Below are 22,819 nucleotides of genomic sequence, written 5' to 3'. Positions count from 1 at the left end.
TATGTTTCCACAGGACGCAAATTCACCTTTGTGGGTGCCAGACCGTCTCATCAGAGATGTCAGGGCCTCCACCCCCACCCCTATACTTTCCAGTCAAGCGCAAGTCACCACCTCTGAAGACATCAGCTGTGAGACCGCTGTCTCGGCAGATGAAAACCTCAGCCTGACGGAGCGCCTGCAGCCGCGTCCGCGTAAGCGCCGTACCAACTCCACTCTCTCCGCTGAACCACCGACATCGGGACAAATTAAACACCTTACCCAAGAAGCAGAGAAGATAATCACGGGTCAAGGAACCACGGTGACACCTACGAATCTCTTTGTTGCTATGCTTGCTGTTCTGGCCAGCCAGGATAGACATTTCTATCTCCTGTATTTCTCAATATATTCATGACTGGAGCAATCCAGACCCTTCTGTAGATTACAGAAAGTACTTACAACATGCAAATGTACAATATACCTGGAATGAATTCTTTATTCCTCCTCCTACTCGCATTAATAGATGGCATAATAGTGCTTGGATCCCTCCTATCCTAACCATGACCCATAATAATTCTGTACACACTCAACCTTATTTTTGGAAGGCTAGTGTGGCTACCTACCCTATAATGTTACAGAGACAGTAAAAAACTGACATGTATACTGTTCAAGCCTGTATTGCTGCTCCATATGTTTTCTTAATTTCCAATGATTCTCTAAAGCTTGATATATTTCAAAATGGGACTGAATTTTGGTCAGTATGTTATGATTGTATATTAACTTGTTGTGTACATCCTGATCTTAAAGTACAAGTTTTGATGATTTTAAAGTGCCTGCTGTACATAATGCTTCCAGTTAAATTATTAGGTGTATGGTATGATGATTATGGATTACAAGTCATAAAAGAAACGCAATTGTTACTGCGCACCAAAAATTTTGTTGCTGCTCTAATTTTAGGCATATCCGCTTTGATTACTGTAATTACCTCCTTTTCCCTTTCAACTATTGCTTTGACTCAACAAGTACATACCACTCACCATGTAAATGAACTTTCTAAAAATGTCTCTCTAACTCTTGCTACGCAAGAATCAATAGAGGGAAAGTCAGAAGCGAAAGTAGATGTCTTGGAGGAAGCAATTTTACATATAGGACAGGAACTTATAAATCTTAAAGTAAGACTAGCCCTGAGATGCCATAAGAAATATAGATAGATTTGTGCAACCCCATTAAAAGTTAAAAAGTCCCTATACTCTTGGGAACAAATACAAACTCACATATTAGGTGTCTGGAATCATTCAGATCTAAGTTTAGATTTAGAAAAGTTATATCAAGAAATACATGACATTGGCAATGCTCAATTAGATGATTCCCCCGCAGAAACGGCGCAATCATTTTTTGATAGTCTTAGATCCTTTCTATCACAAAGAACTTTGTTTACACTCTTTACAAACATAGGCATAATAGCTGCTATAATATTAATTCTGGTTTTTCTCCTTCCAGTCATCTTCAAAATCTTAAGTAAAAGTATCCATCAAGTCTCCATTGAATTACACAGCGAGCTTTTAAACAATAAAAAAAGGGGGAGATGTTGGAAGCCAACCTGGAGCCTCTGTGCCATGACAGGGTCATGGAACAACAATCTAAGACAGCGCTGCAGGGCAGTGCTGCACCCAGGAAGCTGACTACATCTCTTCTGAGCTGTTTTGTCATTTTGTGCTTCTGCCTTGAAAAAGTACATGGGGGATTTGCCCCCTGTCCCAAGCTTAACCGTGTAAAACATTCTCTTGCCCCTCCCAAACCAAAACCTATGAATTGGGACTTTTTAACAAAAGCCCCTGGCTAGTGGGAGAAAAAACAACCTGGAAATGTAGGGTTGTTTCTATGGAAAACACCAATAATAAAAAAACAATGGCCCTACATGGGAGTAATAAATGATTATGAGTATTGTTGGTTCTGGTATAAGGATAAATTAATCATACAGAGTCAACTGCCAACATTGGAATTGGTGACTCGTCCATTCAGACAAGGCTTCTTGCCCAGAAGAACACAGTGATAGATTGAATTGTGAAATATATTGTAGATAATTTAGGGGTACATTGTTAAGACTTGTCCATGTGGACCTCTGGGACACATAGGAAAGTTCAGGAAACTTCCTCCTTCATAGTTTCTTTTAATGGCTTGTTACCTATTAGCTTGGCTTTGTTATTAGTACTGATTGAACCTACTCTAAGAAAAAACAATGATGTTTTGAGAACCTTTAGAATTATTTAAAAAGTACATATAGAAATATTAGGTACAATCTATTATAAATATCTTCTGAGGTTTTAGCTAAGCACCTGATGATGTAATCACTTAGGGTATATAAATCTGACTGTGAGAAAATAAAATATGAGACCATGCTTGCACATACAGAGTGTTATTGATTTATTTAACCTCCCCTCGCCGACGCTGTCCATCCCTCGGGTATTCCTGGACCTGTAGGAGCTGGACTCCCGCAGGGTAGGATGGGAATAAAACACAGACCTACTAGAGCATGGACTTGAGGATATGGGGAGGGGGAAGGGTAAGCTGTGACGAAGTGAGAGAGTGGCAAGGACATATATACACTACCAAACGTAAAACAGATAGCTAGTGGGAAACAGCCACATGGTACAGGGAGATCAGCTCGGTGCTTTGTGACCACCTAGAGGGGTGGGATAGGGATGGTGTGAGGGAGACGCAAGATGGAAGAGATATGGGAACATGTGTATATGTATAACTGATTCACTTTGTTGTAAAGCAGAAACTAACACACCATCATAAAGCAATCATACTTCAATAAAGATGTTAAAAAAACAAAGATGCGGCACCTCTATACAATGGAATATTACTCAGCCATAAAAAGAAACGAAACTGAGTTATTTGTAGTGAAGTGGATGGACCTAGGGTCTGTCATACAGAGTGAAGTAAGTCAGAAAGAGAAAAACAAATACCGTATGGTAACACATATTTATGGAATCTAAAAAAAGAAAAAATGGATCTGAAGAACCTGGGGGCAGGGCACAAATAAAGACGCAGACGTAGAAAATGGACTTGAGGACACGACGAGGGGGAAGCATAAGCCGGGACGAAGTGAGAGAGTGGCATGGAAACATATACACTACCAAATGTAAAACAGATATCTAGTGTGAAGCAGCTGCATAGAACAGGGAGATCAGCTCGCTGTTTTGTGACTACTTAGAGGGGTGGGATAGGGAGGGCGGGAAGGAAACGCAAGACGGAGGAGAAAGCGGGGATATATGTATACATATAGCTGATTCACTTCGTTATAAAGCAGAAAGTAACACAACATTGTAAAGCAGTTATATACTCCAATAAAGATGTTAAAAAAAAAAAACAAACCCTTCCATGCCTTCTCATTGTTCTTAGGACAAAGGTCAAAATTCCTGGCATAGGGACTGTGTCTATCTTGTTCACTTTGTCCCCCAATGTCTAAAATAATGCCTTGCACATGGTAAGTAAGTGCCCAGTACCTATTTGCTGCCTGACCGAATACATGAGTGAAAGAATAAAAGTCCCTCCGTGCTTGGGTCTCAGGCTGCCTTTCTGCCTCATTGCTGTGTCTCCCAGCCTGGTTATTGGATCTCCATCCACAATAGTCTTTTTCATCCCTTTGATATACCATTCTGTCTCCTGACTCGTGGCCTTTGCACATAGTGCTTCCTCTCTTTTCACTTAGTTATTCCTATTCATCTACTTTCAGGGAAACCACCTAGGCCCCAAACTAAACCAGACCCCTGTGCTATATGTTTTTCTCTTTCCGTGTCATTCTTCTGCACAGCTCTTACCACAATCTGCCTGTCTTGCCCATGTACTGGACCATCAGTTCCAGGAGAGCAAATCCACAGCTGGTGTGCTTAACAAGTTATCCCCAGCACTCAGCACACTGATCGCCCCATTGCACACTCTAAAAATATTTGTTGAATGAATGAATGATTGAATAGCATAGTGCCTAGCAGAAAATTGACCAGTGATGCTGTGGAAGGAAAATACTGCACAACCTAAAAGTCGAGAGGTATGTTTTATTTGACAGACATTCTGAGGACTTCAAGCTTGGGACATAGCATTCCAGATAATGCTGAGAAACTGTTCTGAAGTGGCAAGGAGCAGACTGGGGAGCCACCATATATAGGAGGTTCTGCAACAAAAGACCAGGTAGTTGGAACATGAAGATTACTGTTAATTAAAGAAAACCAGCTATCTCAAGTTAAGGAATTAGGCGCCTTTGTCTGTATGCGAAGATGCAAGAGTCTGGGCTCACTGAAATCATTCCTTTGATGTGCACCTCCACTGTCTGGGGCCAGTGTCCTGTGCTGTCTCATCCTGAGCCTCCTCGGGGTGGTGCACCGTCAGGGCAGCCATGTGATGGCTTGATGGCTGCAACATCCTTTGTTTACTGATATGGCAGGCAATATTTTAGCTCACAGTACCAAAATTCACAGTAAAAACAAACAAAACAACAAACCAAGACAAAAACCAAACAGTAGTGGCACTTACTGAGCACAAACCTGTGAGGCAGACACTATTATCAACCTCATTTTACTGAGGAGGATTCGGAGGTGTACAACATAATGTTGTACAGCTCACTGCTCTGTGCAAATGCCCACCCCGGATCCACGATCTGTACCTTGGAGGAGAAGTGGGAGGCATGGTCACACCGTGAAACAAAAGAGATGCCTCGGAACACGTGCTTAGAAGAGCCGTGGGTACCGTAGGCACCTTGACCTGTCTTCCAGTGCCACAGGCACCTTGACTCTGGCATGAGCTCTTCCTATCCTTCAAAGGAAGAGCTTGTGCGAGAGTCATCTGTCCCTCAGGAAGCAGCAAACGGATGCTAGAATAACTAGGAGGGATTTGATCCAAGAAAACTGGTTTATGTCAATTCTTGATTCTCACAAAGTGAGAATTCACACTGGGAAATTTATCCTTATTTATTAAGTACTCTCAAGCCTTTAGCCACTCCTAGAAAAAAACAGAGTCATACACTTTCATACCTAGAAGAAACAGTAGAGACCATTTACCCCTAGATCCCTGTACATCAAGGGTCCTTCACATTTCAGTGCCACGGAGCCCTCCGTAGTCTAGAGAAGCCTATGGCTCCCTTCTCAAACAAGGGTTTTAAATCTATAAAATAAAATATACTTGATTACAAAGGAAGCCAATTAATTATATTGAAATACAGTTACCAAAGGAGTTTTAAATGTGATGTAGTAGTAAATTTGCTTCTCTATTAACACACTAAATAATAGGATCTACTAGTACCATTGCTCTTGAAATGGTGATGAATGTAATTGCTGTTTTGGATGCCTGCCACAATTTTCATGTCATGTGAAAACAGCTATGATTTCTATTGGTAACAAAATCACAGGTATTGCTACTACTCCTACTATATGTTGTGGCCTGCATTTTTACAACTGAAGGCAATACTCAATTGCCATTAGAGCTTAGTGACAATGAAGATGTAATCCTTTTCCCACCCAAGTCCATGGTTCCCTTGGAGAACCATGGGGCTCAGTTAGGAACCCCTACTCTGCAGCATCCTGGTGGCAGCTCGAACATCTTGAGTGACAGAGCACTCAACATCTCCAAGGTGTCCAGTTCCTAGTTCAGTCTCCTTTAATCATTTTAAATTTTAGGGTGAGATAAATCTAGAAGCAGTCCAGCTTTGTTGGCATGTTAGTCATGTGACCATAGCTATTTAACCCTGTGGACATCGGTGTCTTCATTGCAAGAATGGGAACAAGATGACAATTACATTAGAAAACATGCAAATGTTTCAGAGCACAAAGAACACATAGGTGATTTAGCAATATTTTCTTCCCTTTGGTTTCAGTGAGTTGAAACCCACCTTTTTGAAGTGTCCACCTAATTTTGCCCTACCTCTACTCTATGAAGCCACACAAGTCATGGCTCCTTACATACTTGAAGACGGCTCTATCCTGCCCCTCTATTGGCTGTCTCCACGTGGTGATTCTGTTGCTTCTCTGAGTAAAAGCAACTCTGAGCATATGGCTGGGAGTTATCTGTGCTGCTGCCCATTCCCAGAGAGACATGTGAGGGCCCTGAAACAGTCATCATGTTAGGATCGATTTTTCCTTTCGAAGGCACTTCCTGTAGGATCTGTCCTACCTGTCCTTACTAAGCTCCTGTACTTTTTGTTTAGGTGGTTCACAGGCACGTGGTCAGACTGCTCTGTGTCTCGTGGTGAAGGATTCCGCAGTCGGCAAGTGACCTGTAAACACACGAGAGCCAACGGGATTGTGCACATGATACCTCTGAGAGCATGTGCCCCCAGAGAGAGGCCTCTGGGAAGAAGACCCTGCTCCAGTCACCCGTGTGTTCAAGGGCTTATTGAACCAGGGAACCAGGGAACGCTGACAAATCTAGTGTTTTGAAAGTATGATCATCTAGTATAATCATCCAGTCCCCGTGGTCAAACCCTTGCATCAAAACAATGAAATTTAAAAAGAGACTTCCCTGGCAGTCCAGTGGTGAAGACTTCGCCTTCCAGTGCAGGGGGTGCGGGTTGGATCCCTTGTCAGGGACCAAGATCCCACATGCCTCGCGGCCAAAAAAAACCAAAACATAAAACAGAAGGAATATTGTAACAAATTACTCCAAGCACTACATGGTTACACACTTGTCTAACTGGAAAATGCACAGCCCCAATTCTGTGCAGGGAAGACGCAAAGCAGAGTGTGATACATCTTTCTGGAGCATCAAGTTTATTAACTAGAATTGGAAGAACCAAGGAGGTCTTGGAACAAGAACTATCCACCCCTCCCCCACCAAGACTGAAGACAGAAGACTAGGGGAGGGGAGACGTGCCCCAGGAATGACAGTCCAGTCTCTGAAGTTTCACCCAGGTGGGGGTTGATGGGCGGACCTGCAGCCACCGTGGCCTCTCTCTCTGTCGCCCTGGCTGCTCCGGACCATCCTCTGAGCTGCCCAGGGTCTTGGATACGATGCTTCTGAAGGCCGTGCAGAGAACACACTCACCTTCCACTGGACCGGGTCCCAGGGAGCGCGGCGGCCTGACCTTCCTGCCTCGGTCACCATAGGGTTCAGATGGGCTCACTTTATTACGACGCCTCTTGCTGCGCAGCTTGCAACAACCACCAAGATGCCTTGCTAAAAAGTTCCAGATTCTCCCAGCCACCCCTTGCTTTTTCTGGCTGTGGCCAGAGGGAATGGATGAGGACATACACTCGGACTGCGCAGTGTGGGAGGACCTTCCACTTTTGGACACACGCAGGGGGAAGCTGGTTCCCTCTGGGGCTCCAGTCCTGCTGCTGGTGGATGGGGATGCCCCAGGGCCACGCTGGTGGGCTGGGCTGGGGGTGGCAGTCCTCGACTCCAGGCTGGGTGGGGGACAGGCAGGCTCACTGGTCTTCTGCGCTGCCTGCTGGTCTTCCTTCTGTTGCATATTTTCTCCCTGGTGGAGCCGCCTGGTTTCCAGGGTGGACAACTCAGGGCTTGGAAAAGGCTCGAGTTCATTGCCACTGAGGTCCCCGGAAGACAAGGGCCCTGCAGCTATGATGCAGGACCCCACCATTGGTTTCTTGGAGCTCACACTGCCTTCTCCTCCATCCTGGATCTCATCCCACATCGAGTCCAGAATCCTCCTCACTGTCACCTCCAGGTCCTCTTCACAGGGTGGCTGGAGTGGCTTCTTCTGGCCCGTGTTCACCCATGGGTGCCTCATGAGGTCAGGTAAGGTGCCTGTGTCACTGGGGTTGAGGGAGATCATTTTTTGTAATAGACTCCTTATCTCCAAAGACAGGTAGGTTGGGATGGGGTATTGCCCTTTTAAGATTTGCTTCCGCAGCTCCCGCAAGTCTTTTCCCACAAAGGGCCTGGACCCAGTTACCAGGTTGTAGAGCACTACTCCCAGGCTCCACACGTCCACCGCAGGGCCGCTGTAGCTCTGCCCCAGCAAGAGTTCCGGGGCAGCATACGCGAGTGTGCCGCAGAGCGTGTCCAGTTTCCCACTGTCATCACACTTGTTGCTGTGGCCAAAGTCTGTAAGTTTTATATTCATGTTGGCATCAAAGAGGAGGTTCGGTGGCTTCAGGTCCCGGTGCACGATACCCCTCTGGTGGGAGTGTTGCAGAGCAGAGACCAGCTGCTGGAATGGGCCTCAGGCTTGTGCCTCTGTCATACGGCCATGTATGTTTAAGTAGGTGTACATGTCCCCACCACTGAGGTACTCCATTATTAAGAACATTGTCTCCTCCGTGTCAATCACCCCCAGCAGTTTTACAATATTGGGGTGATTCAGAGCCTTCATACTGTGCACTTCCCAGAAAAGTAGCTGCTGGAAAGTTGAGAAGCTCCGACGCCTCTTTTTAATGACCTTCACAGCCACCTGTGTCCCGGTCAGAATGTGCCAGGCCAGCTTCACTTTAGCAAAGCTGCCTTCGCCAATGGTGTGGAGGATCTCATAATCATCAATATGAGCCTCCTTGTCAGCACAGTTGGCTGTGAGGCCCTGCATCCTCTCGTGACCTAACTACACTGACTGACAGCACTAACTAGCAATGCTAACTATCCTAACTAACAACGCTAACTATGCTAACTGTGCCAACAGCGCTAACTACTACTAACTACACTATGCTAATAAAGTATTAACTATACCAAGTACGCTAACTATACCAACAATACTGACTATGCTAACTGTACTAATCTAGCAATACTAACTAAAATTAAGATAAAAATGAGAAAGAACAAAGGAAGAAAGGAAAGCAGAAGAAATGGAAAAGAAACACCAAAAAATTGAGAAGAAAAAATTTAAAACTCTAAGAAATGACAGAGAGAAAAATGAGAAAAAGGCAAAGAAGAGAGAAAAATAAAAAAGAGTAGAGAAAAGAGAAAAAAAATCAACAAAATGGCAGAAACAAGGAAAAAACAAGCTAACTGTGGGTCCAAGGCCGTCAGGTCACCAAAAGCAGCTTCCTGGGCTCTAAGGACCAAAAACCTGGGCCCAGCTGGGCTCCTATAGGGCTTCTGTGAAGTTCATCACAGTGGTGCACTGTGAGGTCAGAGCAAGAAATGGACCCATCACAGCTGGGGATAAGCCACAGTGGTTTTCTCACTTTTTGAGCTCAAGGCCTCTTTACACTTAGGAAAAAGGATCCCAAAGAAATTTTTCTTTACTTGTGTTATTAGATATTGGTATTCACTTTGTTATAAATTAAAATCTGTAGGATACTTCAGTGGCCTTTTTATTTCTAGTTTGAAAATGTGTAATAATTTTAAAGACCTCATAATGTCTACACTTGAAATATTCAATTCCTTTTCCTTAAATTCTGGTCTCAAAATATGTTACAACTTAACTGACTTCACAATACTATACAAAATGTTCTGTTGCATAAGACCCGATAAGGTACGTTATGAAAGTCTATGAAGCTGAGAGAAGATTTGCCGGGAAGGTCATGAGCAGATTTCTCATCAGGAGCCTCGGAGGCCAGATGGCATGGCTCAATGTACTTGAAGTGTTGAAGGAAAGAAACCGTCAACCAAGAATCTTATATCTAGCAAAACTTTCCTTCGAAAATGAGGGAGAAATCAAGACGTTCTCTGTTAATCAAGAGTTGAGAGAGTTCTTAACCACCAGACCTTCCTGCCACAGGGAGTTCTTCAGGTTGCAGTCAAGGACCCTGGACAGTAACTCAAAGCCTTATGAAGAAATAAAGACCTCTGGTAAAAGTAGATAGACGGGAGATGAGAAAAGCTAGTACTATCATAACTTTGGTTTGTAGCTCCACTTTTTGTTTTCTATTTGATTTAAGAGACTAATATATAATAAAACACATACACATACAAATCATCAACTTGTTTCTAATACTGTCTTTTTTAATTTGGGGGAAAAGTCTGATTGGTCTCTAAGATGAATGTATGTGTCTGACCTCAAGGATTGCATTTGGAAATCATAGTGTCTCTGTCTCCAGTACAAAGGTTAATAACCAAGGTCGGGTCCCTCTGAATGCAGCAGCTCAATAACAAGCCACAAGATAGATGGATTTGAGGCAATAGGGACAAGAGCAGGTTTCAAGAAAAGGAGCAGAGGAACACTAGTAATATGTGCACAGAAGTCTCAGAGCCGGTATTCCAAATACCACCTTGAATGCTAGTATAATAAAAAATACCTGGGAAAAAATGCTTAAGAAATGTGTAGTAGACCCTGTCTTAGTCTGCAGGGCACCATAAGAGAAAACCACAGATTGGGTGCCTTAAACAGCAGAAATTTATATTCTCCCAGTTCTAGAGGCCAGAAGTCCAAAGTCAAGGTGCTGTCAGGGTTGGTTTGGGTCAGACTTCTCTTTCTGGCTTGTGGACAGCCACCTTCTAACTACATCCTCACATGGCCTCTTCACCGTGCACACACACACAGATTTCTGTTGTCTCTTCCTCTTCTTATAAGGACACTATGCCTGTCAGATTAAGGCCCCACCCTTATGGCCTCATTTAACCTCTAACCTCCTTAGAGACCCTATCTCCAAATACAGTCACACTGGTGGTTAGAGCTTCAATATATAAATTTTGAGGGGATAGAAACGGGTCCATAACATTATGCCCTTTGGTGCCCCCCAAATTTACATCCTTCTCATGTGCAAAATACACTCACCCCATCTCAATATCCCCAGAGGTCTTAACCCATTCCAACACCGAATCCAAGCCCAAAGCCTCATTAAATTTCACCTGATCAGGTATGGGTGAGAAATGACACATAAAATTAACCATCACAGAACCTATAAAGAAAACTGTAACACACTGTTGAAACACATAACAGAAAAGTTGAACAGTCCATTCCTTTAAGTGAACTGAAACATGTTATGTAATTCCAATTCAGATTACAGTAGAATTCTTTTTTCGGAACTTAACGATAATTTTGACATTCATACGGGAGAATGAGTGAGGACAAGTAATTTTTAGAAAAGCGAATTACTAGAGGTATAGAAAGACTTTCCTTATCTGATGTCAAAGCGTGCCGCAAAGCAGTTGTAGTAAAATAGTGCAGCATTAGTACAGGAATAGACGTGAGTCATGGAATATAATTAGAGTACAGAAACAGACCCATGTAAAATGAGTTTAAAGTTCAAAGGCAGCTCATCATAGAGGGAAGAATAGTTCAAAAAAAATAAATAGTATAAAACTACAGAAAGTTTTTTTTCCAGACATTAAAGATCTAAATAAATGAAAAGACATCCTATATTTATGGATCAAAAGACTTAATATTATTCAGATGACAGCACTCCCCAAGCTGATCTACAGATTCAACACAATCCCTTTCAAAATCCCAGCTTCTTTGCAGAAATTGACAAGCTGATCCTAAAATTCATGTGGAAATATAAAGGACTCAGAATAGCCAGAACAATCTAGAAAAAGAACAAAGTTGGAGGGCTCAGACTTCTCAATTTCAAAACTTACTACAAAACTGTAATAATCATGAGAGTGTGGTACTAGCATAGCATAGACACATAGATTGAGGAAAGACAGTTGAAAGTCTGGAGATAAATCCATGTATCTGTGTCAACTGATTTTCTGCAAAGGTGACAAGACCATTCAATGGGGAAGGAATAATCTCCTCAACAAATGGTGCAGGACAACTGAATAGCCACATAAAAAAGAATGAACTTGGATTCCTAGCCTACAACATATACAAAAAATTCAGTCAAAATTTATCAGAGACCTAAACTTAAGAGCTAAAACAATAAAGCTCCTGGAAGAAAATGTAGCCATAAATCTTCATGCTTTGGATTAGGAGATGTTTTCTTAGATATGACACCAAAACACAAGCTACAACAACAACAAAAATAAATTGGACCACATCAAAATTAAAAACTTTTTTTGCTACGAAGGACATGATCAAGAAAGTGGACAGCCCACAGAGTGGGCGAAAGTATTTTAAAATCATATATATGAAAGGGAACTTGTTTCTAAAATGTATAAAGAGGGCTTCCCTGGTGGCGCAGTGGTTGAGAATCCGCCTGCCGATGCAGGGGACATGGGTTCGTGCCCCGGTCCGGGAAGATCCCACATGCCGCGGAGCGGCTGATCCCGTGAGCGATGGCCGCTGAGCCTGCGCGTCCGGAGCCTGTGCTCCGCAACGGGAGAGGCCACAACAGTGAGAGGCCCGCATACCACACACACACACAAAAAAAATGTGTAAAGAACACTCAAACTCAATAATAAAAACACAAATAAAGTTATTAAAATATTGAAAAGGATCTGAATAGACGTTTCTTCAATAAAGACTTACAAATGGCCAATAAGAACAGGAAAAGATATTTAGCATCATTAGTCATTAGGGAAATGCTAATCACAAACAGAGATAGTAGCAAGTGTTGATGAGGACATGGAGAAATTGGAACCTTAATACTTTGCAAACAGGAATGTAAAATGGTCTAGCCACTTTGGAAAACAGTCTGACAGTTCTTCAAAAGGTTCAATGTATGGGTTACCATATGACCCAGTAATTCTACTCCTAGGTATGTACCGAAGAGAAACGAAAACAGGTTCACACAAAAACTTGTATGTGAATGTTCATAGCAACCTTATATATAAGAACCAAAAAGTGGGAATAACTCAAATCAAACCCATAATAAAACTCCAAAAATTCGAAATAACTGACCGATAGATAAATGTGGTATATTTGTACAATGGAATATCATCTGGCCATTAAAAAGAATAAAGTACTAATATGTATTACAAGGTGATGAACCTTAAAGACATTATGGTCAGGGAGGGAAGGCAGATACAAAAGACCACATATTGTATGATTCTCCTCATACGAAGTGTCTACAATAGGTAAATCTCTAGAGAAAAAAGTAGCTCAACAGTTAGTTGTCTAGGCCTGAGGGGGAGAGGCCATGGGAGGAATTGGGAGTAGATGCTAAAGGGGACAGGGTTTCTTTTAGGGATGGTGATAATGTCTTAAAATTGATTGTGGTGATGGTTGCACAACTCTAAAAACCATTCAATTGTATACATTAAACAGTGAATTGTACAGTATGTGAATTATATCACAATAATGTTGTTAGAAAAAAAAAGACTGTATGAGGGAAATTGGTCAACTAATGTAAGAAAAAAAAGTAAAATGAGAGCCCAAACTCACATACATCACGCTCATCAGAATAAATTCTGACTTGATTAAAGTGCTCAGTGGAAAAGTAATTAAACTGGACTAGAACTATCAGGACGGGAAAGACCTTTTCAAGCATAAAACAAATTACAAGAAAAATTAATAGGTGTTATGAGTACAGAAAAATTTAAGAACTGCATGTCAAAATATTTTTTTTCTGTAATTGAACTCACCTCAACACAGAGCCTTCATTTTTGCTCTGAGCAGGAAAACCCAAACTTGCCCATGGTTTATGGTTTTAAGCACAGTCATTTATGAACCTAAGCCTGGTCAATTACAGATGGGCCCTGTCCTTTCCCCTTCTGCCCAGACGTGGTCTAAGTTTCTGGGGGAAAAGAGGAGGAAAGGAAACTTCTGGCTCTGAAGGAGGGCTGTCTGGTCCTTAGATCTGGGCTTCCATCCTCCCTAACTTCCCTTGGGGACAGCTGAACCCCTGTAGCTAGTCCTTAGTAATGCCGCCACAGCACATGGTTTTGGAACCCCAGCATGCATGAGCTCACAACGTTGTTTATACTGCATTGTGCTTTTGTTCCAGTGTCCTGGACGTTGCCTGGGTCGTGCTGTGAGGATGCAGCAGCAGCATCATATAATTTGTCAACACCTCAACCGTTCTGAGTCCGGCTGTGATGACAGGAGGTACCGGCCCCGTCCTAGGGCAGCACACAACCTCTGCCACCTCAGTAGTGACTATGATCGCCTGAAAGTGGCATCATCTGTCCTCTGTACCACCTCTCATAATGGACAGTTACTACTAAATTATGATTTCTCATGGTGCCATCCTCAATAGTATGTATTATACCAAAATACTCATTAACATGTACTATTTATCATTACAAATTATTTGGATGTTCAACATACAGAGACACCCCAAAGAGAAAGGAAAAAGTAGCATTGAGAATAGACAGGTATCTTTCCCTCTATATACAAAGCTGATGAAGCTTAATAATATTTCATTTAGGTTTACAGATTAAATCTGTAACCTAGTGTTTTCAATGAACTATTTTATTCCTTTGTTTAGAAACTGTTGGATTAGGACGTTGGCACAGAATAACATCCAACGTTATTAGCAGAGAATAAAATTTACTTTAGCAGAGAATAAAATTAACATTTATCTCGTTAAGGGGCTTACACAAGAAAAAATATGCTTCCCTCTTTTATAGAAGTCTGAGCTGACAGATGGTTTAGGGATATTAGAACTTTGTTCCCTGAGGTCACTCAGAGGTCACCCAGACCCCTTCGGTCTGGCGACTCCACCACCCCAGAGGAGCATGCTCCAGCCAGAGAAAGTGAGGAGAAAGCCAAGAGGGCACAGTAATGGGGAAATTTGGAGTTCTACCACCCTTTTCTTGTGTAACCTTGGACTACTTAACCTCCTGATCTGCACAGTGGGGCGTCCATGTGAAATTCTGGTTTGGAGGTTTGTTTGTTTTTTTTTTTAATTGAAGTAGAGTTGATTTACAATGTTGTCTTATTTTCTGCTGTACAACGAAGTGATTCAGTTATACACATATACACATTCTTTTTTAAAAATATTCTTTTCCATTATGGCTTACCATAGAGTATTGAATATAGTTCTCTGTGCTATCCAGTAGGACCTTACTGTCTCCCCATTATATATAAAACGTACATCGGCTCGCCCCAGCCTTCTACTCCATCTCTCCCCCAGCCTCCTCCCCCTTGGCAACCACCAGTCTATTCTCTTATGCCCATGATTCTGTTTCTGTTTCATAAACAGGTTCATCTGTGTCATATTTTAGATTTCACACATAAGTGATATCGTATGGTATTTGTCTTTCTCTTTCTGACTTAACTTCACTTAGTATGATAATCTCTAGTTGCATCCATGTTGCTGCAAATGGCATTATTTCATTCTTTCTTATGGCTGTGTAGTTTTCCATTGTATATAGGTACCACATCTTCTTTATCCATTCATCTGTTAGTGGACATTTAGGTTGTTACATGTCTTGGCTATTGTGAATAGTGATGCCCTGAACATAGGGGTGCATGTATCTTTTTGAATTATAGTTTTCTCCAGATATATGCCTGGGAGTGGGATTGCTGGATCATATGGTAATTCTATTTTTAGTTTTCTGAGGAACCGCCATACTGTCTTCCACAATGGCTGCACCACCTCACATTCCCATGAACAATGTAAGAGTGTTCCCTTTTCTCTGCACCCTCTCCAGCATTTGTTATTTGTAGACGTTTTAATGATGGCCATCCTGACTGGTGTGAGGTGGTACCTCATTATAGTTTTGATTTGCATTTCTCTAATAATTAGCGATGTTGAGCATCTTTTCATGTGCCTATTGGCTATCTGTATTTCTTCTTCTGACATATGTCTATTTAGGTCTTCTGCCCATTTTTGGATAGGGTTGTCTGTTTTTTGTTGTTGTTGTTGAGTTGTATGAGCTGCTTGTATATCTTGGAGATCAAGCCTTTGTCGGTCACATCATCTGCAAGTATTTTCTCCCAGTCTGTAGGTTATCTTGTTTGGGGGAGGTTTTGATTAATTGGCTTAGTGTGAAGGACTTAAGCAGCCTGGGTCATAGAAGATGCTCACTCTATGGCTCTTCCTTCCTCCTCCACATCCTGAGTATTGCTGGAGAAAATGAGATGATCTTGACAATTGGCTCTGTTTCTACTTTGAGCCTTCAGTACGGTTTGACAATGTAGGGTCAGCTGCATTTCCTATTCCCAAAACAATTCCAGCCAGAACCACTCTCCTCAAATGGAAAATGTTTGGAACAGCTGCCCTTATTCTCAACAGAAAACCCAATTTCCAATTTTGTTCGGAAGATGGAGACCACACACAGATTGATACGTATCATCCCAGATGTTGTACTTTGCACGCTCAAAGATATATTTATATTACAAACTCCTACGTGGTTTGAGCTTTCTTTACAACATACTGGATGTATTTTTCTGAAACTTGTTTTTTCTACTTATCAATACATTATAGACCTTTTTCCCATCCGAGTACATGAGTCACTTTATTCTTTTGAATTGCTGTACTTGATATTACCTCACTCCATTGCTAATGGACATTTGATTGTTCCAGTTGTTTCCCTATTACAAACAAATGCTGCGGTAAACATCCCGGAACATCTTTATGCACAAAGGGTAATATTCTTATGGGATAAATTTTAGATATGGACTTGAATTGACAGTAATGCTCATTTGGATACTACTAAATTACCATCAAAATGTCTATACCAACAATATATGAGAGTCCCCCTTTTCATCAACTTTATATAGGTTTTCAATATTTAAAAAATTTTGCCAATCTGATGGATGAAAAAATATATCTTATTGTAATTTGTACTTTTCTCGTTACTTTTGGCTCTTTGTATTTTTTTCTCCAACCCATCCACTTTTTTCCATCTTTACCACCATCACCCTTGGCCAAGCCATCCAACTGGTCTCCCTCCATCCATCCATGCTCCTTTCCAACCCAGTCTCCCTACTGCAGCCAGAGTAATCTTTTCCAAAATGCAAATCTGATCATACCACCACCACACCCCATCTCCCTGCTCTATTAACATCACTTTAGAGGCTTCACTTGCTCTTAGACAAAAGGTTGACTAAAATCCACAATGTGTCCTATAAAATATTGCAAGGTCAAGTCCTACTGCCCTGCACAGCCTCATTCGAGAACTCACTCTGTCTCACTCTTTGTGTTCCAGCCACTGTCCTTCTTTCAGTCCCTTGGATATACCATGAACTTTCCAACCAACACAAGAAGCAAGAAATAGAGAGGATAAAAGGCACGGAAGGATCTATCAGGAGGATATCTGATTAAGCGGGGTTTTAGAGAAAGAGATATGGAAATGAAGTGAAAGGGCAGACATAAAAGAAGTAATAGAAGAAAAATTCCTAGACCCTGAAGGGGGAAAAGAGTCAAGTTGCCTTTCATTTTTCTCTACAGTTTCTGCTTCCTCCAGGGTTGGCTGTTCAGCTTTTAGTACTAGTGTCCTAGTACTTTTCTTTCATGCTGTTAGTTTTCCCCAAATATCTGGTGGTTTATGGAAGAAGGACTAGGTTAGTTGAGAGAGCTTCTGTGGGTTTCTTTTGCAGTTTTCTGGCCTCATTTTCCCCCACAGACCTCTTCTGCTGACTGGGCATGCTTCCTGTGGGCTTGCTGAAGGTAGGTGAGGTACTAGATCTCACTTTACAATGCAGTGGGTGGGCTGGAGAGCCCCAGTTGCCATAGTAGGGCCTCAGTAAATATTAGAGGGTGTGTTACAAGGAGTAACATTATTAGTGGCCACTGGTAGAGAATCAGTGGTGAGCAGGCCATCTGCTAGCCTCTACTATTGGCCCTGGGAAGGGTTTGGGAGGTGTGGCTTCCACTGAAAAGAGTTATAAAGGGAGTGAGAATTATCAGGGTAAACTAGCCCACATTATGGCAAGAAGACAACACAGGGATCTGAGGACGTGCTGGAGGACCTAGAGAGTTTGTTCCCCAAATAGATAATTCCTAACCTCCGCCATGAGTCAGAATTCCCTGGGACGTGTCTTGAAAGATTCTTGGGCCTCAAGTGGCCCTTAATGAATAAGAATCTTTCGGAGGGAGTGGAACCTGGCAATCTATATCTCTTTTGTTGGTTTATGTTTTCGTTTTTAATTCTTTCATAATCTACATTTTGTTAAAGCTGCCCACATACCTCTGATAGTAAGCCAGACTTGAAATCTACTGCCCTACAGAATCAGTAGTTCTATCTGGCTGATGACGAAAAGGGTTATTTGAGGTAGGAACAGAGCTGGACTGAATAGGCATGAGAAATTGAGAAAGACTAATAGAAACAGGGTTACCTTATGATTTCTGCTGCCATGTCTACTTTCATGTTTTACAAAGAAAAACACGAGTTCCAATTGTGTGCACAGTGTTGGTGCCCAGACTGTGTCCCCCTAGCTCCGGCCTCCCCATCCCCATCCCTGCCCGGAAGGAGGGGACACTCTCTGCTGGACCGACCTTGCACTCTTTCGCTGCATCCTCAATGACCAGCCTCTTGGGTTTCAACATCTGCCTTGGTCTCTAGCTCCTTGTGCCTCTCTCATCTTTCATGTTTAGGAAGCTACATAGTCTTCTTCTGACTTCCCACTGGCCCTGTCTTCTAACAAAGCAGAAAAAGAGGCTGTATTAGTTAAGGTCCTTTGGGTTGGAAACAACAACAGTCAACTTGGAATTAGTTATACAAAGAGGGTGGGAAATATCTTATTAAGATAGGACCACCATTCTCACATAGAAAAATTTGGCATCTTATCAAAGGTCTTCTTTGAGTATTCTTGGACTATTTCTTCAACTGTTCTCAGTAGAAAAGCTGATCTCTGCATAGGGATGGCTGAAGAGTACTCAGTCTCTGCCCTCTTGTCCAAAGCAACTCAACTTCTCGCCCCCTGAGGTTCATACCCACTGGAGAAAACAAAAACACTGCAGTTAAGAGGACACCCTCATCCCTTTTCCTCTTACAAGTCTTATCAACAGCTTGATGGGACAGTATTAAGTAAACCCTTTAATAGAGTCTCCCCCTAACTGGCTAATCAAACTATTGCTTCTAACTATGTGTAATAGTCTCTTAGAGAAGTTCAGGTGATCAGAATTTTCTCCATCTAATTACATTTCCAGTGATGTTTCAACACTCCTTATGAATTATGTGCACTGATAGGGAGCCTTTTATAGGAACACAAAAATGTCTCCAAAGGGATAATGCCGTGAGACCTCAGGAAGGACTGTAACCAAGAAATGAGGAGTTATTTCTCCTCTCAGCTCTGCAGCTCCATTGTGTCTGCTTCACTCTTTGTTCTTTCTGAATGTTATTTTACTGTACTTCTCTGGCCCATGTGGCAGAGTATGGCCACCACTACTCCAGCCTTCAGGTTTATATGTCTTGTTCCAGCAACTTCCAGATTCCTGGGAGAAAGACAGTGATTGAACTAGCTCAGGCTAGGGCCCTCTTCCAGTCATCTTAGGGGACGGGGAGACATTCTCATGTGGTACAAATACATCAGTTCCAGGAGCCCTGCCTTAGGGAACAAGAGCAGATACCCCAAAGTGGGTGCACTAAGGTGGCTCACCATCCAGGGTAAATATCTTTTCAAAACTCAGAGGGCATTCAACAGGCACATGAAAAGATGCTGAACATCACTAATCATCAGGGAAATGCAGATCAAAACCAGAATGAAGTATCACCTCACACCTGTCAGAATATCTGTTGTCAAAAAGACAACAAGTAATAAATGTTGCTGAGGATGGGAAAAGCCAACACTTGTACACTGTGAGTGGGAATGTCAATTAGTGCAGCCGCTATGGAAAACAGTATGGAGACTCCTTAACAAGCTAACAAGAGAACTACCAGATGATATAGCAATTCCACTCCTGGGTATAAATCTGAAAAAAATGAAAACACAAATTCAAAAAGATATAGGGACCCCAATGTTCAGAGCAGTATTATTTATAATAGCCAAGAAATGGAAACAACCTAAGTAGCCATCAACAGATGAATGGATAAAGGAGATGTGGTACATATATAGTGAAATATTACTCAGCCATAAAAAATGAGATTTTGCCATTTGCAGCAACATGGATAGACCTGGAGTGTATATATGCTTAGGGAAGCAAGTCAGACAGAGAAAGACAAATATCATATGCTGTCACTTATATGTGGAATCTAAAAAATAAAACAAATTACCGTAACAGAAAGAGACTCATAGATACAGAGACAAACTAGTGGTTACCAGTGGGGGGAAAGTCATGGAGGAGGGGCAAGACAGGGCTAAGAGACTGAGAGGTGTCAACCAGTAGGTATAAAATAAGTAAGGTACAAGGATGTAATGCACAGCACAGGGAATATAGCCAGTATTTTAGAATAACTTTAAATGGAGTATAAAGTATAAAAATATTGAATCACTACGTTGTACACCTGAAGCTAATATAATATTGTAAATCAACGATACTTCAATTAAAAAAATTAAATAGCTACTGTGTAGGGTAGTTGTGAGGATTAAAGGAGTCAATCTATGTAAAGTATTTGGAAAATTCTCTGGGACATGGTTGTCAAATAAATATACACATACAGTGGACCCTTGTTGACAACAACAAAACAGAGGGCATTACTTTCTGTTCTGTCTTAAAGGAGAAGGAGGCTAGAGGTAGACCCCTCTTCCCAAAAGGTCTTTGTTAGCTCTTACCAGGAGTGTGTCCTAAATGTAAACTAGAGCACTCCTCTTAGCGGAGAAGATTGCTCACAAACAAATTCATACTCATACCAGAATCTATTTCAAGTGCTTATTTAACGGAGCTTACAGTTTGTTAACAAATGTGTCATTCTTCTCTTCCTTGCCTAAATCGATCTGCTCCAGCTCATCAGGAGACTGTGTCTTTTGAGGTGCGTGTCTTGATGTGGTGCCGGAGGCTCGTGGAAACACGTGGTTTGCTTGCCTCTACTGAGGTTGTGATTCCTCCACCACTTTGCTTAGTTAGCCAGGAGCAATGCAGATGAGTTTCCTGTTGAATAAGGTCCAAATTGTCAAGCCTTTGCTATACGGAAAGTACAGCACAGTAAAAGGCTTGATCCCAGCAAGAAGTGACACCCCACTTTCTCCTGTTGTCCACTTTTTTGTTTGTTTTTCTCATTTCAGACCCACCTTTTGGAGGAACTGCTCGTCGGGGGCTTGGGACGCATGTTGGCACGCAGGTCCTTGGAGATCCTGTACGTCAGCCTGTGGTCAGGGCTTCCAGTCTCGGAAGGTGGACTGTGTCCACACAAGGAGCTGCAAGACGGTGGCTGAGAGACGCCGCAAACCGGGGAAGAAACTCTCTTCCTAGCGGCACTGCCTGGGGCCTTCCTGTGATAGTACGTACCCCTCTCAAGTACTGTGACCACCCCGAAGCATTGTGCAAACCGGACCGCATGGAGCCAACCTTGTCAGGGTCTTGTCCGCAGGGCCGTTCTGAACGGATGTGGTATCTTGGGACATCAGATTAGCTGCTTTGATGTGGGTGCAACTTGGTGTTCTTTAGAGAAAAAAAATAGTTGCCTGATTAGGGTGGTCGGTGGCCTTCTAACAAGCACCGGGAGCCTCTCCACAGCCTCTTTCTGCTTTGGAGTTTCAGCCCCTCAGACGAGGCTTCCTTGGATGAGATAGGGCAGGTGTGTAAATGCTCTGAAGTTATGTGGAAATGTAATCATATATAGTTGTCTAGAGAGAGGTCCATAGCTTTGATAAGTTTTCCCTGGGGTTCATGACACCCCAGAAGCTAGTACTGCTGTCAGCACTGGGAGGAACAGGTGGCCTGAAGGGCTGTGACGTCCCCGGAGGGCATCGAGAAGCCACTTGGCCCAGCTAAGAAGTGAGTCCAGGGCACTTCTGACTCCAGTGCCAAGCAGTGGCCCTAACCCAAGCCTAGCTTCTTCGCTTCCCTCTGTGATCTCAGTTTCCCGCTTTTCATAAAATCAAGCGTGTTTTTAAACTAGGTCTCTAATGTGCTATGTGTTAAATGGATATATATATATGTATTTTTTTGCAGGAGGCTGCACAGACACAACTCACTACTGTACGTTTGTAAAGCATCTTAATTTGTGTTCGTTAGACCTCTACAAACAAAGGTGCTGTCAGTCATGTCAAGAAGGATAAAATTTTAAAAAAAAAGAAAAAAAAGAAAGAAGGATAAAACTTTGCAGGGGGGTCCTAATGCCACTGTGAAGATGAAACAAAATGTAAAAGCTCTCTTCCCCATGTAGCTGGCACAAAAACATGTATTTCTTTACAAAAAAACCCTCTAGATTCTACAATCAGACAGAAGTCGATGCAAAATCACCACTGTTAAAATTTGGGACTGTCATTTCCTCATGGCCCGTTTTTAATTGCAACTCTTTTAAATGATATGTTCCAGGACTAACATAAAATACTGTAGCAGGCACACCATTGCATGTGGGACCTCGTCATGTCCTTCTAATCAGGAAATCACCAATATCACCTGTGCATTGTCACGAGCTGCTTCTTCCTGTGATTTTTTTTTTAACATCTTTATTGGAGTATAACTGCTTTACAATGGTGTGTTAGTTTCTGCTTTACAACAAAGTGAATCAGTTATACTTAAACATATGTTCCCATGTCTCTTCCCTCTTGCGTCTCCCTCCCTCCCACCCTCCCTATTCCACCCCTCTAGGTGGTCACAAAGCACGGAGCTGATCTCCCTGTGCCATGCGGCTGCTTCCCTCTAGCTATCCATCCTACATTTGGTAGTGTATATATATGTCCATGCCACTCTCTCACTTCATCACAGCTTACCTTTCCTCATCCCCATATCCTCAAGTCCATGCTCTAGTAGGTCTGCGTTTATAGACTACTACAGAGTACGACATCCTGAAGGCTTGAGAAACACGGCAACTGATGACTTTCTCTCAGTTGTAGGGTTGCAACAGGTTTATAAGGCATTTACATTTTAGAAGCTCTGGCCAGTAGTCGTTAAGATGTTGGCTCTAATGGCATTTTTGTGGACCCTTACGTTTAGTCTGTGAAAAGGAGACAATCGCTCTGGACAGGCTTGTGACCCTGACTGATCCAGGCATCCTGGGGGAATGGCATATTGCCCTTGCTCTCAGAGAACTTAGGGAAGAAAACAGGGAGGAAACATTGCTGCCATTTTCACAACTA

At 42.4% G+C, this 22,819-nt stretch overlaps 1 pseudogene; it reads right to left on the bottom strand.

The window, feature by feature from the left end:
• The window catches only part of LOC131765780 (uncharacterized), an 84,110-nt pseudogene that overhangs the window by 15,171 nt on the left and 46,120 nt on the right, over positions 1-22,819 (bottom strand).

Source organism: Kogia breviceps, chromosome 11 (assembly GCF_026419965.1).
Source record: "Kogia breviceps isolate mKogBre1 chromosome 11, mKogBre1 haplotype 1, whole genome shotgun sequence".
NCBI lineage: Eukaryota > Metazoa > Chordata > Mammalia > Artiodactyla > Physeteridae > Kogia > Kogia breviceps.
Note: the sequence above shows the minus strand (reverse complement) of the source record. Positions and strands in the feature narration are given on the sequence as shown.